The sequence below is a fragment of the Lissotriton helveticus genome, chromosome 2_2, assembly GCF_964261635.1.
Source record: "Lissotriton helveticus chromosome 2_2, aLisHel1.1, whole genome shotgun sequence".
Lineage (NCBI taxonomy): Eukaryota > Metazoa > Chordata > Amphibia > Caudata > Salamandridae > Lissotriton > Lissotriton helveticus.
In genome coordinates this window covers 443,845,220-443,862,565 of record NC_136060.1, presented here as the reverse complement: position 1 = coordinate 443,862,565, position 17,346 = coordinate 443,845,220, and positions in this window count along the sequence as shown.

Sequence of the window (17,346 nt, the reverse complement as noted above, 5' to 3'; positions counted from 1 at the left end):
GAATCACTTTGTCTGATTGCTAGAGCTGTGGCTGCAACTGACTTGAGGCACGCAGGCAAAGCCTGGGCTACTGGATCTAATGTGCTCGAAAAATAAGCACAGGGCTTGTACTGTCCGGCTTGATCTTGTGTGAGAACAGATAATGCAGTACCATCACGTTCTGTGACAAAAAGTGTAAAAGGCTTACTGTAGTTCGGTGTAGCTAGAACAGGTGCGTGGCATAAAGCTTTCTTTAATTCATTAAAACTAAGTGTATGTTCAGATGTCCAAGGGAGAACAGTCGATACGGCTGCCTCCTGTGTCGTTAACTGTATCAGTGGCTTTGCTAGAAACGCATACTGAGGAATCCATTGTCTGCAGTAAGAAGTAAGGCCGATAAAAGCACGTACCTCCTTCTGTGTCTTGGGCTGTGGAAGACTCGCTATTAACTGAATACGGTCTGGTGTCAACTGCCTACCCCACTTGGACAGTAAGTGGCCTAAGTAGATCACTTGCTGGACACAGAATTGAAGCTTCGAAGGGGACACCTTGTGCCCCATCTCGGCTAGGAAATACAGAACTGTAAGTGACGCACGCTCGCAGTCACGTTCAGAACGGTCTGTGATCAGTAGATCATCTACATACTGGAGCAGGGCAGTGTCAGTTGGCATGTGAATATTGTCTAGTTGTCTTTTAAGTGCTTGACTGTAAATACTAGGACTTTCTGTGAAACCTTGAGGAGCTCGTGTGAATTTATAGCTCCTTCCATTTAAACAAAAACCGAAAAGGTACTGGCTGTCTGGATGAATCGGAACACTGAAAAATGCATTCTTGAGGTCTATTACAGTGAAAAATGTAGCTTCAGAATCAATAGCTGTCAATAGGGATGAAATATCTGGGACTACTGGATACTGGGGTATGATACATTTATTAAGTTCTCGAAGGTCAATCACTAATCGATATACTGGGGGTGCATTTGGATCAGTACGTTTCATGACTGGAATGATAGGAGAATTACATACATTGGAGTCAGTTTCTACAACCACTCCTTGAGCAATGAGTTCGTCAATAATTTTGGATAAGGCTGCTACAGCCTCAGGTGGCAATCTGTACTGCCTGATTCGTGGCAGGACTATACCTTGCTTGAGAGTCACACGATGGGGTGTGATTTGCATAAAACCTACATCAGTTGGACCTTGCGCCCATAAATGCTGCGGAACATTAGACAATCTTGGATCAAAATCTCGTAATACATAGTGACCTTTAAAATCCCTTAAAAACATACGTATTCCTTCTGGGGAACAGCAAATAACTGCACCTAATTCTTTCAATGTTTTAATGCCTAACAAATTTTCTGGACATGATTTCGTAAGTAACAAATCAGTAGTTCGGGACAATGGACCAACTTCTAGAGTAACTGGCTTTGATATCTCGTTCACTATAGGCTTTCCTGAAAATCCAAGGGAAACATTTCTAGAGCCTGAGAGCGGAGCCCCTGGAACCTCGTCATGACTGATAGTAGTCCTACTTGCCCCTGTATCAATCAAAAACTTTCTGTCTTTCCCTAATACTTGACTATGAACATAGGGATCCTCTTGATCTACAGGTATCTCGATGAGAGGCAAGCCTACCTCCCTCTCTAGGCTGTTTCATGAATACGGTTGATACTCTGGATATTCTGACTGGGCATACTGGTACATCTGCTGTGTAACATGCTGTGTTGCAGCAATAGGCTGCGGTGCTGGAACTGTCTGTTGTGCATTCTGTGGTGACTGAGAAGTCTGTGAAACTTGTTCTTGTCTAGGCGGACGTGGTCTTTCTTTAGTCTTACCAGTGGCTATATTGTGTTTCAGAACTGCACACTCGTTTATAAAATGACCTGGCTGTTTACAATAATTGCATGTCCCTTTAACGGGAGCTGCAGGATGACTGGCTTGATTCGGACCCCTCTTCTGACTGTCTTGTGGAACAGATTGTGCAACTAGTACTTTCATTTTCGTGTCTTTCATACGTCTCCTTTCGTGTTCTTGCTCTTCCCTGATTCTATTCTGGTGGTACTGGAGCATCTGTAACATTTGTGACGGGGTACTAGCTTGCCAGGTACTTTCGACTTTCAAAACTCGATTCTTAACTTGTGGACTTGAATTCTCGACTAGTTTAGTAACAAAAAGATGAGGGTATGACTCGCTACCTGTCTTCAAACCACTGTTGATAATAAAACATTTCTCGAATCTAGAATAAAAATCACTAGTATCTTCATCTTGTTTCTGTTTGCATGCTGAAATTGCATCCCAATCTTCCTTTTTCGTGGCTAGTAACCTTGGCAAAACTTGAATTAATAACTCTGGCAATTCTTTACATTTCTCTCCAAGACCGGTACCTGGTACTCATATTTTATCTTCAGCTTCCAAAGCTGTCCAATCAATCTTTTTCTCTCCCACCTCCCATTCTTTTTCCTTGAGTTTTTCATATACCCCTGCGGGCAACAGGACCTTTAGCATTTTAATAATATCTGGATACGTGTATTCTCCCATACGGAGCATGTCTTTTAATTCTCGATGGAACCCTGCTGGATCTTTGTCGTGACAGGGAATTAATTTCTTCATCTCTAAGAGTTCCATCTTTGTGATGGGGGTGTAAACAAATACTCGTTGCATCTCACCATCCGGTGTCCTAACTGGATGTACTTCTCGTAACGGATGCTGTCTATCTATGTAAAATGGTTTACTTTCTGGAGGTGAGACGTGAACAAAATGCGGATTCAGAAACGTTCTATATTTGTGGCGCTGTTCTAGAATGACACTAATTAAATCGGTACCTAAACCTTTCCATTTATACTGGAGTAACTCGTTCAGGACATCATGTAACGGACCTGGATCAGAATGTTGACCCTCATACAATGTAATGAGGTGCTGGATCATATACATACCCACCAGTCGCTGCTCGGCTGGGGGCAGTTTCAGAAACATTTGTGCCACTATTTCGTCTGGAAAAGTGGTAGAATCAGTAATCCATCGGACTGCTGATCGGGCTAGTTCTTGTTCATGCATAGTACTAAGTTCACTATAACCGATTCGTGATTTCAGAATATGATCGGTAGCTTGAAATACTTGTTCTAGAGAACCTTGTTCTGGTGCTGGATGATGAAAGACTTTCTTGTGTTCTAGGCGTAAATGTCGGTCTGGAAATCTAGATTTACCTACATACGCTATTCTGGAGATATTCTCGTCTTCTACCTCTTCAGTAGAAGAGTCGTTTTCCTTCTCGCTTACTTGTGCTGTTTTGCGTTTTTCGTGTAACCTTATTATTTCTTTACGTATTTTCTTGTACATACTCTCTATACTACTGAGTGTCTTGTGTCTGCCCTCGGCTATATTATCACTCCACCTGGTCAGAACTTTCATTTCGATCGGATCTTTAGTCGGATAATCTTGTTCCCTTATTAAACAATTGATTAGAAATTTTAATAACATGAGCTGGGTCTCAGCTTTCCTTAGAGACATGATTTCGCCAATACTTTCTGGATCTTCTCCTGTACGGATGAAACGATATATTCTGTCTAGATCTTCTTTCATATTCGGTAGGGTGTCCAAATACTCGGTCACCCGTCTTACACGCAATGAATATAAAACCATATTATCATCGCCTGGGACTGGATCATAACAGCATTCGGTAAGAGCTCGCCGGATTTCTGCAACGGACTGATATTAGGGCTGTAACGCTGGAACGCTGTAACGCACGTTCATGTAACTCGACTAACGTTATACGTTTGAGTGGCGGCGGGGTGCCAGGAGGACCTCCTCCCGCGGCCCCTAAACTGGAATCGTCGACTGATACTCTTCGTGCTGGCAGAGTGACCGATGTAGCAGGAACTTGTACTATGGGCTGGACCGGGGGTACCGTAACAGGTGCTGTAGCAGGTGCCCCGGTGGGTGGAGGAACAGGAATTACATTATTTACAGGAGCTGGCAGAGCAGGATTCGCATACTCTGGGACTGTGTCTTCCAAATAGGACGAGAGAAAAATATCAGCTGCGGTCGGTTTGTGACGTAGCTTAATCGGAACTAATGGCGGCGGAAAATTACATGGTGCTTCCGGGGTTGCTTTTGACAAGCCCTCGGCAAGAAGAGGATACATACCCTTAATAAGAGCATTTCTCTGTCTGTCTGACTGTTCGGTTTTAACATGTTCACCTACTTCGATTAATTCCCTTTCTTGGGCTCTTTCTGAGGATTCTCTACTTAACTCTGACTTTCTGATTTCTTTTTCGGTTCTTTTATGGGATTCTTTGCGCCATAACTCGATGGCATCTTTCTGGGACTGTCTGGCTTTCTTTTTCCATAATGCTTCTTCTACTCGCATGATGCACTCGGCATCCCACGTACCTGATACGGGCCATCTATACTTTTCCTCTAATTGTTTGGTGTACTCCACCCATAAGTCTAGATATAATATGGCACTTATGCCATGCTTTTGATACATAAAATGACCTGGACTGTCCCTAGGCGGGACAGGAACTGCTTCCTCGAGCAGACCTTTTCTAGTTTTTAACTGACGTAACTTTGTGAACAGAGGCATAACTAGACTGGAGTCTGGACACAATACAATACACAATAAACACAATAATTACTTGAATACAAATCATTCATACCACGACATTGAAAACACATGGAATAACATTTAAATTAACAGTTCGGACAAAATACTACCTGAAATACTGAGAACAGAACACATGAATTTTCTCGAGAACAGAACTGACTAGAACAGAAACTAGAATGACTGGATGCACTGCTAAAACAGTACGAGACTTACCGGTCCCATAAAGAGACACGTCAGGACCCGCATCCACCTAGGTGGACACTTCGTGTTGGATCTGTGTACCCAAACCCACGGACCAGAGACAAATTAATTGACCCTGTCTAGATACTACCCCAGCAACGGTACTCACCGGGCAGCAAGAACGGAAGGCCTCGGACTGGACTGGACTGCTACGACGACGGACAGACGAACTTCGGACTTCAGTTACAGGTGGGCCTCCGGATACCTCGGACCTTGGACTCTCGGCTTGGGCTCTGGTCGGGACTCGCCGCGTCCCTCCACCGCCTCGTCTGGACGCTGGACCGCAACCTCCGTCTCCTCCGTGGGCCTGAGGGATACTTGAAGCAGAAATATCCGCACGTGGCCGGTATGGTTCCGTCACGGCTGCAGAGGATCAGGGGGCCTGCGTGGCTTCTCCGGCGCGTGGGGAAAGGGCAAGTCCCTATTCGGGCGCCATTATGTGGTAAATAAATAATTAATTACCGGTACTATTTTTCAGGATACTCATACAAATAGATAGCTCAATAAATAAGAGTCAAGATGCGAGGTAGCTAGAGTTGACAGGCTTTAATTAAGCATAAAGGACTGGAACAGGACAGCCTGTACGGGATCTGGGTAAGATGCGCATCGGGGGCAGGAACAGGGGAATAAGGATAACTTTCAATAACAGTACATTAGTATATATAGTTAAACAAAATACATGGCATTCAATACAGTAGGCGTAGCAGTAGGCGGAGTCTGTAACAGTCGCGAAAGATAAGGCACAAAGTGATGCAACAAAAAGGCGTGTACAGGGCGTATACATAGACATGTGATGTAAACGTAACAGAATATGTCATAAACGGGGCGGAAACATATAGGGGGCTACCTGAGCAGCTGGGACCTCTAACCTAGTGGTGCGTGCAAACTGACAATGACGTGTTACTAGGGAGAACTGGGGGGCTATGACTTCTGCGCTAGAAGAGGAGACTAAAGTCTGGAGTGTCAGAGCGACACGTACCTAAAGCCTATCTAGTATCTAGTGTTTAGAGAACATGTTGATAGAATCCAAAAGTTATCAGAGTAAAGGCTAACAGACATTAAGACTGGTGCATGCATAATCCTACATGTAGTGCGTGTGCGGGGAATATTCCATGAATATTAATACAGTATTTCTCTTACATGGAGACATAAAGGCTAGACCATGACGGAAACTATTGATGCGATTCAGTAGCTTAGGAATGCAGAGAAGGAGGGCTGGACTGATAACTAGAAACATAACATACTCTTGGCAGACTAGGAGGCAGAGCCAGGCCGAGCCGGGCACTGCGAGGCATGAAAGTAAGCTAAGGGTCAGGGATACAGGTGGGGGCTGTATCGCTCCTCGGAGAGGGTTTCAGGAAACAGGAGCTGAATCTGAGTCCGGGCCCTTTTGAGGCCTAGAAACGGGGATATTTCAATGAATTAACGTGCACACTGTAAAACGTGGCAACGTAGCTTTACATAGGCCTGATATTCGTTGTATTCACGAGGACTGGAAACTGGTATACTAGAGATGGACACAACTGTAATTGCGTCTTTAATCGATCAGAAGGGAATACATGCATATCGATCATGCACATATGACATAACATGGGGAACACGTAGGCACATATAACATGGCAAAATTTACTTTTCCACAGCCTGACACCCTGAAAGTCTGCATGTGCTTCCCCAGAGGCCCTGGTAGTCTTGGTGATGTACCCCTGTGATTGTATGGGCACCAGAAGTGGTTTGAGGACTTTTTAACACTTATGGTCCAGAGCTACAGAGCCTCAAAGTGCCAGACTGCAAAAAGTATCTGACCAGCAGCTCAATGGTGTCAGATTGAATTTCAGGTTGGTCCTGCATGGAGAAGAGTTTTACTTCCGAAAACTCAGGTTAAGACTTAAAAGCTATTTCAAACTTCCCTACTTCCAAGCCCTAACAAAGCCAGTCCACTTGATGAAGCTGACCGACGCTACATTACAATCAGCCTCAAATTGCACCCAGTTTGCAGTCTACCCTGACCATACACTCATTCATTGGTGCTTTTTGGTGGTATTTCACTTACAGCATTAAAATGTATAACCCTGATTTTCCTTACTGTATTTTTGTCGTTTTGATGTCAAGTTTATCTCTATTTGTAATAATTGGGGTGGCATTTTTATTGTGTTGAGTTTTCGAATTGTTACCTGTTTTGGTACTTCAAAATGCTTTACACATTTTTGTTAATTTTAGCTTGTCTGCTCTGTGCCACAGCTATCAGGGGTACATCTCGATTTAAGTTACTGAGACGTTTCACAGGACCTAACAACAAAGTGACTTGGGGCCAGATGTACGACCCTTTCATTTAGAGCCTCGCAATTTGCGACACATTGCGAGTCGTGAATTGCGAGGCATTAAATGAACATTGTGTTTACACAGTTTTGCGATTACAAATGGGGTTGCAAATTGCGAGTCTCGTTAATATTAATGAGCCTCTCACAATTTGCGAGCCCATTGGGAATGCCAGCCCTCCCAGGGATGGTGGCCTGCTGGGCTCAGCAGACCACCATGTCTGGGACTGCTTTTTAATAAATGCAGCCAATTTTCCTTAATGGAAAACAGGATGCATAAAAAAAAAATGAAACATTCTAGTTTCATTTTTTAAGGGCAGGCGGTGATCACTGCCTGCCCTTAAAAAATTATTTTGCATGCATTTGAAAAGGCGAAGGGGTCCCGTGGGCACCCATTTCCATTTGCAAATTCATTACCACCTACTTGGAGTAGGTGGTAATTGTGAGTGTTTTGGGACTTGCTATTTGGAATGGAACGCCCCGTCTAAATAGCAAGTCGCGAAACCTCTTTAGCGAGTTGCAATAAAATTACGACTCGCTAAATAGGCTATGTACATGGTCCAATATGTTTTTGCATGCGTAAACTGGTTTGCAAACCCGTTTGTGCATGTGAAAACGAATCGTACATCTGGCCCTTAATTACTTGTCGTAGAAACCATTCCACCCCAACGAGAAACACTTTCTCACAGTTACCTTAGTGACAACTTGGAATATGTAATTAGAAAAACGTTATTCCTTTTCTTCAGAACACAAACCTGCAGCCTGTTGCTCAAACCTATGCAGCTTTATTTTACCATTTTCTTTCAAGGTTTAATTGGGGAAACATCATCCGCTTACTTCTGAGATTGTTCCCTTTACAGCTGATTTACAAAAGCTGCCGAATACGCCAATTTAAACACAAAATCCCTTTTCATTTCTGTTGATCACATGCAGCTGGGAACTAATTGGTAGGCCTCAGAGCTGCAAGATGTCCAAAAACTAGATGTCCTGAGTCCAAAAACTAAAAAAAGCATATCAGAGGAACATGGCAAAGAAAATGTAATTTTCCACAGTGCTCAAAAAGAGGTGCCCACGAGATTATTCATATTTCATATAGGATTTTGAATTGAACCACGCCGTTAAGTAACAACACTAACATTACTTTATTTGTATTCTGTGTTTATAATATTTATGAGAAAAGATTATAACTTTGAAGTTTTCAATTGCACTAAAAAACACAACGGACCATTGGGCATATTATCAAGGACAGGCGATACATTATTGCCGCTTTTATCGGCAGGAAACTGCCGATAAAGCGGCGATAATGGCCTTGATACTATGCTCTAGGAATTCCAATCGAAGCCCATGTTAGAGCATATTATCAAGGCCATTATCGCCGCTTTATCGGCAGTTTCCTGACGATAAAAGCGCGATAATGTATCGCCTGTCCTTGATAATATGCTCCCATATTATCAAGCATGGACGATATTTTATCGCCGCTTTTATCGGCAGGAAACGTCCGCTAAAGAAGCAAAAATGGGCTTGATTATATGCCCTTGTGAATTCCCATAGAAGCCCATGTTAACACCAGAACTTGGGCTTCTATAGGAATTCACAAGGGCATATTATCAAGCCCATTATCGCCACTTTAGCGGCAGTTTCCTGCCGATAAAAGCGGCGATAATGTATCGCCCAAGCTTGATAATATGGCCCAACGTTATTTGTCAACGTGATTCTAACCTAAAAACGTTTTTACATTAGTGCGGTAACTTTTCCTGAGAATCAAATGAGCTAAAAAAAAAAAAAAAAATTGGTGTAAGCAATCCATATTTATATTTCCCTAATTTTTTCGAAGAAATCAATGTAAATTGAGGGGCCCAATGAGTGCATAAAAATTAAGAAAATCACTTAGCAACACAGTGCTTGTGTACAGCAGCATTTATAATGCCATCTGGGACTTGTCAGAATTCATATGTTCTTATTTTGTGGGTGAATGTGTATTGCACCTAATTGGATGTATTTAAATTTGGCAGCTAATGGCATTTATCTTAAGCTGACTTACAATTTAGAGTGCAATCTCATGTCGCCCTTCCTTTCCTCGCTTTTGATGCCGAAGAAACCACTAATTGATGAATAGAATTTCAGAATTGGCTTCGTTGACCACCTTTTGTATTTTATTTGCATTGCATTTGAGTATGTACCTCTCACAGACCTAGTCTCAGTGGACCAGTGGAGCACTCCCATTACACACATATGTGGGAATACATAATATATTACATATTTTATGCATGCAATATGTACAATCATTATGAAAAGCTCTGTTGAATACTGGACTTTAGAGAACACTAATAAGCAAGTATCTCATTTTCTAATATTCATGTAAGAAACAAGTTATGTTATGTCAAAAAATATATATAGAGCGCACGTACACCATACTGTTTCTTGGTGCTAGATATAGGGAATAGCCTGCAGCTTCTTCATTCAATCATATGCTTGGGAGAACACACACTCATTGTAGGAGTCTCCTAAATTGAAGATAACACGTTGAAGCTCTGTTGTTTGAAGGGAGTGAGTTCCTAACCGAGGGGCCAGAACAGTGAATCTAGATCCACCTAGTCTCTTCCTTTTAACCCCTTCCGCGCTCATGACGAGCTCAGCTCGTCATGAGTTACGGCGCTCGTACGCTGATGACGAGCTGAGCTCGTCATGTAACGCGGCTTTTTGAAAAACGCAGCGAACAGCGGGAAAACCGCTAGCGTGCATGCGGTTAAAGGTGGGGATAACCAAGAGGTTAAGGTGGGATGACCTCAAGTCCAAGCAGGGATATACCTCTGGGTGAGGGAAGAGACAAATTTCGGGCAGGTGCCATGCATGGATTTAAAGATAAGGCATCCAATCTTAATTATTATTATTTTTTTACAGAATATTATATAGCGCAAACTTAACCCGATGGTATCAAGTATTAGAGCGCTTTACACAAGCATCAGTTGCGTTACATGAGGACACATCACATTCATTTTTGTTAGGCACCGGGAGATTAAGTGATTTACCCAGAATCACAGGATGTTGCGGGTCTTACTCGAACCCGGTTTCCCAGATTCAAAGTCGACCGCCCTAGCCGTTAGGCTAAATCCGTTGTATTAATGGTAGCCAGTGCAGCTTCCTCATTAGGGGAGTGTCGTGGCAACATCTCAGCTATTGATAGATCAGGCTAGCTGCCTGGTATTGTACCAGCTGCAGTCTTTTTGTCAAATGTGCCAAGAAGCCGAAATAGGGTGAGTTTGCATAATCAATGTGGGAGATGACCTTAGAAAGAACAACCTAAACAAGAGCTTCAAAAGTGAGAAACCTGCAGATTTTTCTGAGCTGGAAAAAGCAGGTGGTTGCTACAGTCCTAATCGGTACTACAAAGGGAGCTCCCTATCAATTATGACTCCAAGGCTATTTGCTGAAGCTGAGGGAGGAGGTGGTGTTCCTAGCTCAGTGGGCCAGAAATTCGAGTTTCAAGGATGTCGAGAGCCACCAACTAAGACCAGTTATGTTTTGTCTGGATTTAGTTTTAGGTGGTTGCTATTCATCCAGTTACATATATGTAACATAGTTGACTGGAAGTTCAAAATAGAATCCGAAGCCTTGTCGATAGTAAAAATTATTTGCTTATCATCATCATAGTGGAAGATGCACACATTCATTTCCCCCAGAGACTGAACTAATGGAAGAAAGTATAGATTGAATGGGTGCAGGGGCAAGATCCCTGCGGCATGCCGCATGTCAGTTTAACTTTTGAAGCTGTGAATTGGGAGAGTGGAACCGCTTGGGAGTGATCATCTGAGAAGAACCTGAGCCATTTGAGGGCAGATCCCTGGACCCCTGCATCTCTGACAAGGTCCACCAAGAGTCCATGTTATTGGAATTTTGTTGTTGTTATGTAATTGGTATTTTTAAAACGCAAACGGTTACCCAAGGTTGTCCTGGCGCAAACTGCTTTTCTCTCGGTATTAAGATATAGACACAAATTATAAGTTAAAGAGCCAGGTTTTCAGTTGCTTCATAAACATTAGCAGATCAGTGGAGTTTCTCAAGTAAAAGGGGAGATCATTCCAGGCTCTTGCTGCACAAGCAATAAAGCTTCTTCCACCACATGAAGATTTTTTTATGGCTGGTACTGATACCAACTTTGCCCCCAAGGAGCGTAGTGTTCTTATGGCCTGGTACCATTGCAATCGCTGCTGAAGATATTCTGGGTCAGTGCCCTGCAGAGCCTTGTACACTGTACACAGTGTCTTAAAGTGCACCCTTTTCCTCACAGGCAGCCAGTGGAGTTTTTTTATTTCATTAGCAATAGGCATGAATTTGGGTGTGTCAGTAAGCAATCCAGCGGCTGCATTTTGCAGCAGTTGCAGCTTATTCAAAAATTGTTCTTGCGTGTTTAGGTAGAGACCATTACAGTAATCTAACCTAGACAAGATAAGTGCCGTAACCACTGTCCGCCTACTGTCTGCCGGTAAGAAATGTAGAATTTTCTTAATCATTCTGAGAGTGTAAAAGGTGGTTGAAGCTACAGCATTTATTTGATCACAAAAGTTGAAGTTGTCATCAACGTTAACTCCCAGATTCTTTACCTTCCTAGTAGGTGTAGGAAGAGTGCCCAGAGAGTCTGGCCACCAACTTGGGGCCCAGAAGTTAGGGTCATTTCTAAATAAAATGATCTCTGTGTTACTTGAGTTAAGTTTTAAACAGTTTTGCGCCATCCTTCTCCGTACCGCCTCCATACAGTCGTGAAAACCACTATCTATGTTCGTTCTCTGGCCAGGATGCAGAGCAACCACAATTTGTGTATCGTGTGCATAAGAGGTAAGGTTGAAACCGTAAGTACCATATAGGGGTGCCAAGGAGGAAGCATAAATATTAAAAAGTGTTGGACTAAGTGAGGACCATTGTGGCACTCCACAGGGCAATGAGAAGGGTCTGGAACAGAATTCATCCAGTGCCACAATTTGACACCTCTCCGTTAGGAAGGATTTTATCAACTTCCAGGCCTTACCCTGGACAACGCATGTTGACAACCAGTCCATCAATAAATCATGATGGACGGTGTGGTAAGGCTGCTGACAGGTCTAACATAATCAAAGCAGCCTTACCTTCCCTATCCAAAACTTCTCTAATCTCTTTGGTGGATTTGATAAGAGCCGACTCTGTACTGTGGCCTTCTCGAAATCCATATTGAGTTGGATCTATGCCTTTTGTCTTACCTAAAAAAGTAGTGAGTTGTCTATTCATAGCTTTTTCAACCAATTTAGCTGGTAACGGAAGGCGAGATATTGGGCGGATTTTGTTAGGATCTGAAGGATCCAGATCAGGCTTTTTTAATAGACGGAGTATTGAAGCGATTTTCCAACGTTTAGGACATTTCCCTAATTCGAACATTGAATAGAATAAGGAGCTAAGTGAACCGGCAACAGGTCTCAAAACTTGTTTGATTACAGATACAGGGCGGGGATCATAGGGGGGAGCCTGACCTTGCTGTCCCCAAGAGCTTCTCTGTTTCAACGTAAGATAGTGGCTCAAATTTACCAAAGACAACAAGGGGGCTTGAAATGTTGGTACTTTCCTCCAAATAAGCCGCCATCCCCATCACACTAGGGTGTTGGAAAGCCGAAAACATTATGTCAACCTTTTTTTGAAAAAACAAGGCACTATCTACACATATTTCCTGTCTTGATTTAATTTTTTTAGAACGCGGGGATGCTAAGCTAGACACTATATTGAAAAGTTCCTTGGTCGAGTTTCCTGCAAGACTGATGCAGTTTGAAAAGAAATCCTTTTTTGCATTACAAATCATTTGCTTATAAATTGCAAGACTTTGGGGCATATTATCAAGGGGGTTTATCTGCGCTTTTTTGGCTTTAAAAGCCAAGAAAGCGGAGATAAAATTATCTCCCTATTACCTAGCTGTCGCTAACACCAGTTAGCGACAGCTAGTAGGAGATAGCGACTATCTTGGGCCCCACTATGCATGTCAGTGATATTTATCACTAATGACATGCAAAGTGGGCATGCCAAGATGTTAGCGACTGGAAACAGGCGCTAACATCGCTATCTCCTATTACCAACTTTTGGAGATATTCGCGCTAAGCGCGAATATCTCCAAAAGCTAACACCTGCCCTGAGCAGTTCTTAGCCATGTTTTCCAATGGGAGGTGGATAACATGGCTATGAGCATTAGCTCGGTAATGCATGAATATCGCTGACTTTTCAGCGATATTCATGCATTGCCGCCGTTTTTTATCGCATTTGCGATAAACCTTGGTAATACCAAGGTTTATCTGCGATAAAAATCGCCGCAGCTCAGCGGTAAATTTTTGTCTCTAACCAAGCAATAGCGATAATTATCGCTATTGCTTGGTAATATGCCCCACAGTTTGTAATTTTTTTTAGCAGCTTCCTCGTAATCTCTCCTCCAAATCCATTCAAGAGATTTGCAGATGAGTTTCTGTTCCCTTTGATCCTCCATATACCAGGGAGCTGTTGGTTGGGCTCTTCTTGGGACCCGCACTTTTTCCGGGGCAAGATCGTTAGACGCTGTTTCAATCCAATTTGTGTAGTGTGCGATAGCCTCCTCTAATCATGGGGAAACTGGCCCACACTTACTAAAAGAGCATTAGTTAACACAGGGCCCTCAATTTTATTCCAAGCCCTACTTTTAATTTGACTCTTCGGCCCCTCCCTATCCCGACAGTGCACTGGACAAGCCAACTCAAATTGCACAACAGAGTGGTTAGTCCAGGTAAGTGGCAGCACACGTATGTAATGGAGATGCGGATGGTTTGAAAAAATTCCATCAAGGGTATGCCCTTCCTCATGAGTCAGACCAATCACTCATTGACTGAGATCTGCACTCTTCATGATATCTAAAAGGGCCACTGTGTCTGGTTCAGAGGGGACTTCTAGATGATAGTTGAAGTCACCCATGATGGTAAATGAGTCAGCACAGAGTCCCTCCTCCAGGAAGTTACCAATAGCTGTTAAGAAGGTGCTTTTGTGGCCAGGAGGGCTATATAATAGAATACCATTAAATATAGAGTGATTAGTGAGGTAAACACAAAAAGATAGTACCTCACAGTCTGCGCTTGAGGCTATCTGAAAACCCACCTTCAAAGAATCATGGTAGATATTTGCTAGGCCCCCACCTCTTATGTCTGGCTTCTTAAGGGTGTAGCAGATAAATCCGAGAGGCATGGCTTTCACTATGTCTGGCCCTGAAGCTTCATCAGTCCATGTTTCTAAAATGAAGGCCAGTTTGATATTTTGTTCCTCTAAAAAGGTAGCACAATCCAAGCTATGTTTCACCAATGATCTGGCGTTAAGCAGAGTACATTTTATCAATGTTTCCTCTGGTTCCACCCATTTGAACTTTTTATTATTAAAGGACCTAATTGCCTGATATTCCTATCTAGGTATAGAGCAGTTACAGTTGGAGCAAGTGATATGTGAGGAGAGGGGTCTTGAACTCAACGAAAGGCACACACAACCGTGAGTCTTCACAGTCGGTCTCAGATTGCAAAATTGAGCTGTGGAGTATCTCAGGGTAGGTGTCTTAACTGATGAAAAAGGGGCAGGGATTCTGGCGCTGTGCGCGACCCGGGCACAGACGAGCGCAGACGGGCGCAGACGGGTGCAGACGGACTTGCCTTTGGAGCGCCTTCGGTTGACCGTGTCAAAAGCCACAGATTGTTCAAAGAGCACCAGTGCATGAGTAGTGCCCTTGTCTGCTTCTTTCCTAAATTCATCTAGTACGGTCAGGACCACTGCCACAGTGGAATGGGAAGGGCAGAAGCCAGCCTGCTTACAGTCAAGGAACTGGGACTGTTCGACAGGCCCATTTTCTCTCACATCCAAATTAAATCTTCATTCACTATTAGTTTAATTTTCATAGCTGCCTGTATGAGGATAATATCTTTAGTTACCTTGTGAAATTCTTAAGGAATATGATTCATCAATTTCATAATTCCAGGGTAAAACAATGTATCCTCCGGCTGCTTTATTGGAGCCTTGGGAATAAATGGACCAAGTCACATTTCGACATTATTTATTAAAAAGGCTATTATGAGTAAATTGTACCTTCGTTTGGTGATATAATTACCTGTTTGTGGGTTTCTATTATTAAAACTTTCACGTCATTATCAAAGCTGCACGTTGGAGCCACCGTCTTTTTTATATATTGTCTTGCGGCTGGGCTCTCTACTCTTGTTTAAGACAGCTGAAAAAAACGAGTACCCTTCTCAGTCAGAAAGACTAAGACAATATTCTGTGCATCAGGTTTATTCACAAGGTAGGAGCCTCAGGTTACAGAGCGCATTGAGACCTCTTTTGGTGATAAGTGCGCTATATAAAAGCTATTGACATTGACATTGACAGGTAAAGTCAGTGATAGAGCAAGCTTTGCATCGCGACTTGCTCGAGTCATGAACCTCGCCCGTGTGTAATCAATTGTAATCAATTAATAAAATTTGTACGTCTTACTAATCTTTATTTTTATATTCGAACGAAGTAGATGAAGCTTGCGTATGTGTTTTCTAATACAACTAATCCATGTCTCTAAAACATGGCCGCCGCTTGGAAAATTGCTTCTGCGCATGCGTCAGTCACACTCACGTGACCTGACGTAGTTATAAGTTTGGTGGGAAAGGGTGCGCATGCGTAATACACAGCCTTCGTGAATAACGTGGTGAGTGTGTATATGTTGCTAACATTTAAACTGCATAGTATATTTTTATACTGATAAGTTTAAAGTACAAAACCAATGATGTGTTTTTCATACCGTCACTTCTATGTTTTAATTTGTTTTCGCTTACTTTTCATGTATCCTCGACTCGGAGGGGTGCTGGGCTGGGGAGTCCATCTTGGAGGGTATTTCTGCGCAGAATCACTAGAAGCTGCCATGGCATTGAACTCAGGCCAAAGAAGGTTGATGCCAGAGCCACCCTGGGAAAGGGCACCTTCACCCGGCAGAAGCATCATGATTATGTTCGATTGTATCGAAATGTATTCCTTTCATTGTATTCTGTGCGACTTTCTCATGGGAACCCCAATCTTGCTAGGCGGTACCCAGAGATGTAAATTAGGCTTCCAAATAATCTATTCTGATTGGTGTGTTACCCAAATCCTAGAAGATACAGAGTACTGCGGAGCACTCTGTCCGAAATTGACCATAGACTAAGGTTTTACTAAACCTTAAAGTGCTGGCGGAGCACTTTGCTGGCAGTTCGCTGACCCAATCGGGGTCTTGATTGATAGCTGCAGAGAGGGTGGAGCGCAGGCGTTGCTTCCGAACTGCGGGTGCTGGTCCTGTCCTGAGGGTTCCTGTCCTGAGGGTCCTGTCCTGATCCTAATCTGGTCTTCCTGTCCTGTCCTGGGTGTCCATTCTGCACCTGCTGTCCATTGAGGGGTATCCTTCCTTGAGGGGTTCCTGTCCTTAACTGACCCGTGGCCAGGGTTTGGTTTCCACACCAGTCTAGGTAAATATCACTCCGAAAACTCTGAATCTTGCACCTTTCTGAATTTCTGTCTTTTGCTTCAATAAAGACATACCTTTGCATATGTAAATTTTCCATGCTTTGCCGCAACCATTGAATCATAAAGTCATTTGCATTTGTTTCGTAACGTGTTCCTATGTTACCCTACCTGTTAGAAATTATATTTTGCATTGCAGTTTGTCATTTTCTGATATGGTCTAGAACCTCCTTACTTAAACTGTCTAAAGAACTTTTGCCTTAAAGCATAGCGTGTCTCTCTTCATAGACTCTCCTATAGATATAAATGCCCGAACTCCTGTCTCATTTTTCTCTGAGATAATTCTAGAATACTAGTCCTAATCGAAGCCTATCCCATCTTTAGTGATTCATCTTAAAACGTTCTAATTCCTGATCCTTCACATTAAGTGTGTCCTGGTTCCATTAGTTTATAAATGGTTGCACTGACTTATTTGCTATTCAGCTATGTACTTTCTGTTATTCTGATTATCGATTGCTTAATTACTGTGAATTTGATGATTTCTGAATTTTACTAAATTAGATAAAGACTTTAAAACTTCCAGTTGTCCGTGGTCATTTTACAAAGAGTTTTAAATGTTATTTGTTGGGTTTGTATTTTGCTGCCTTTCCTTTTACAGCTAGCTCCCTGATCCATTGTGGTCATAGGTACCCGCATTGGTGGATGGTAAGTCGGGTACTCT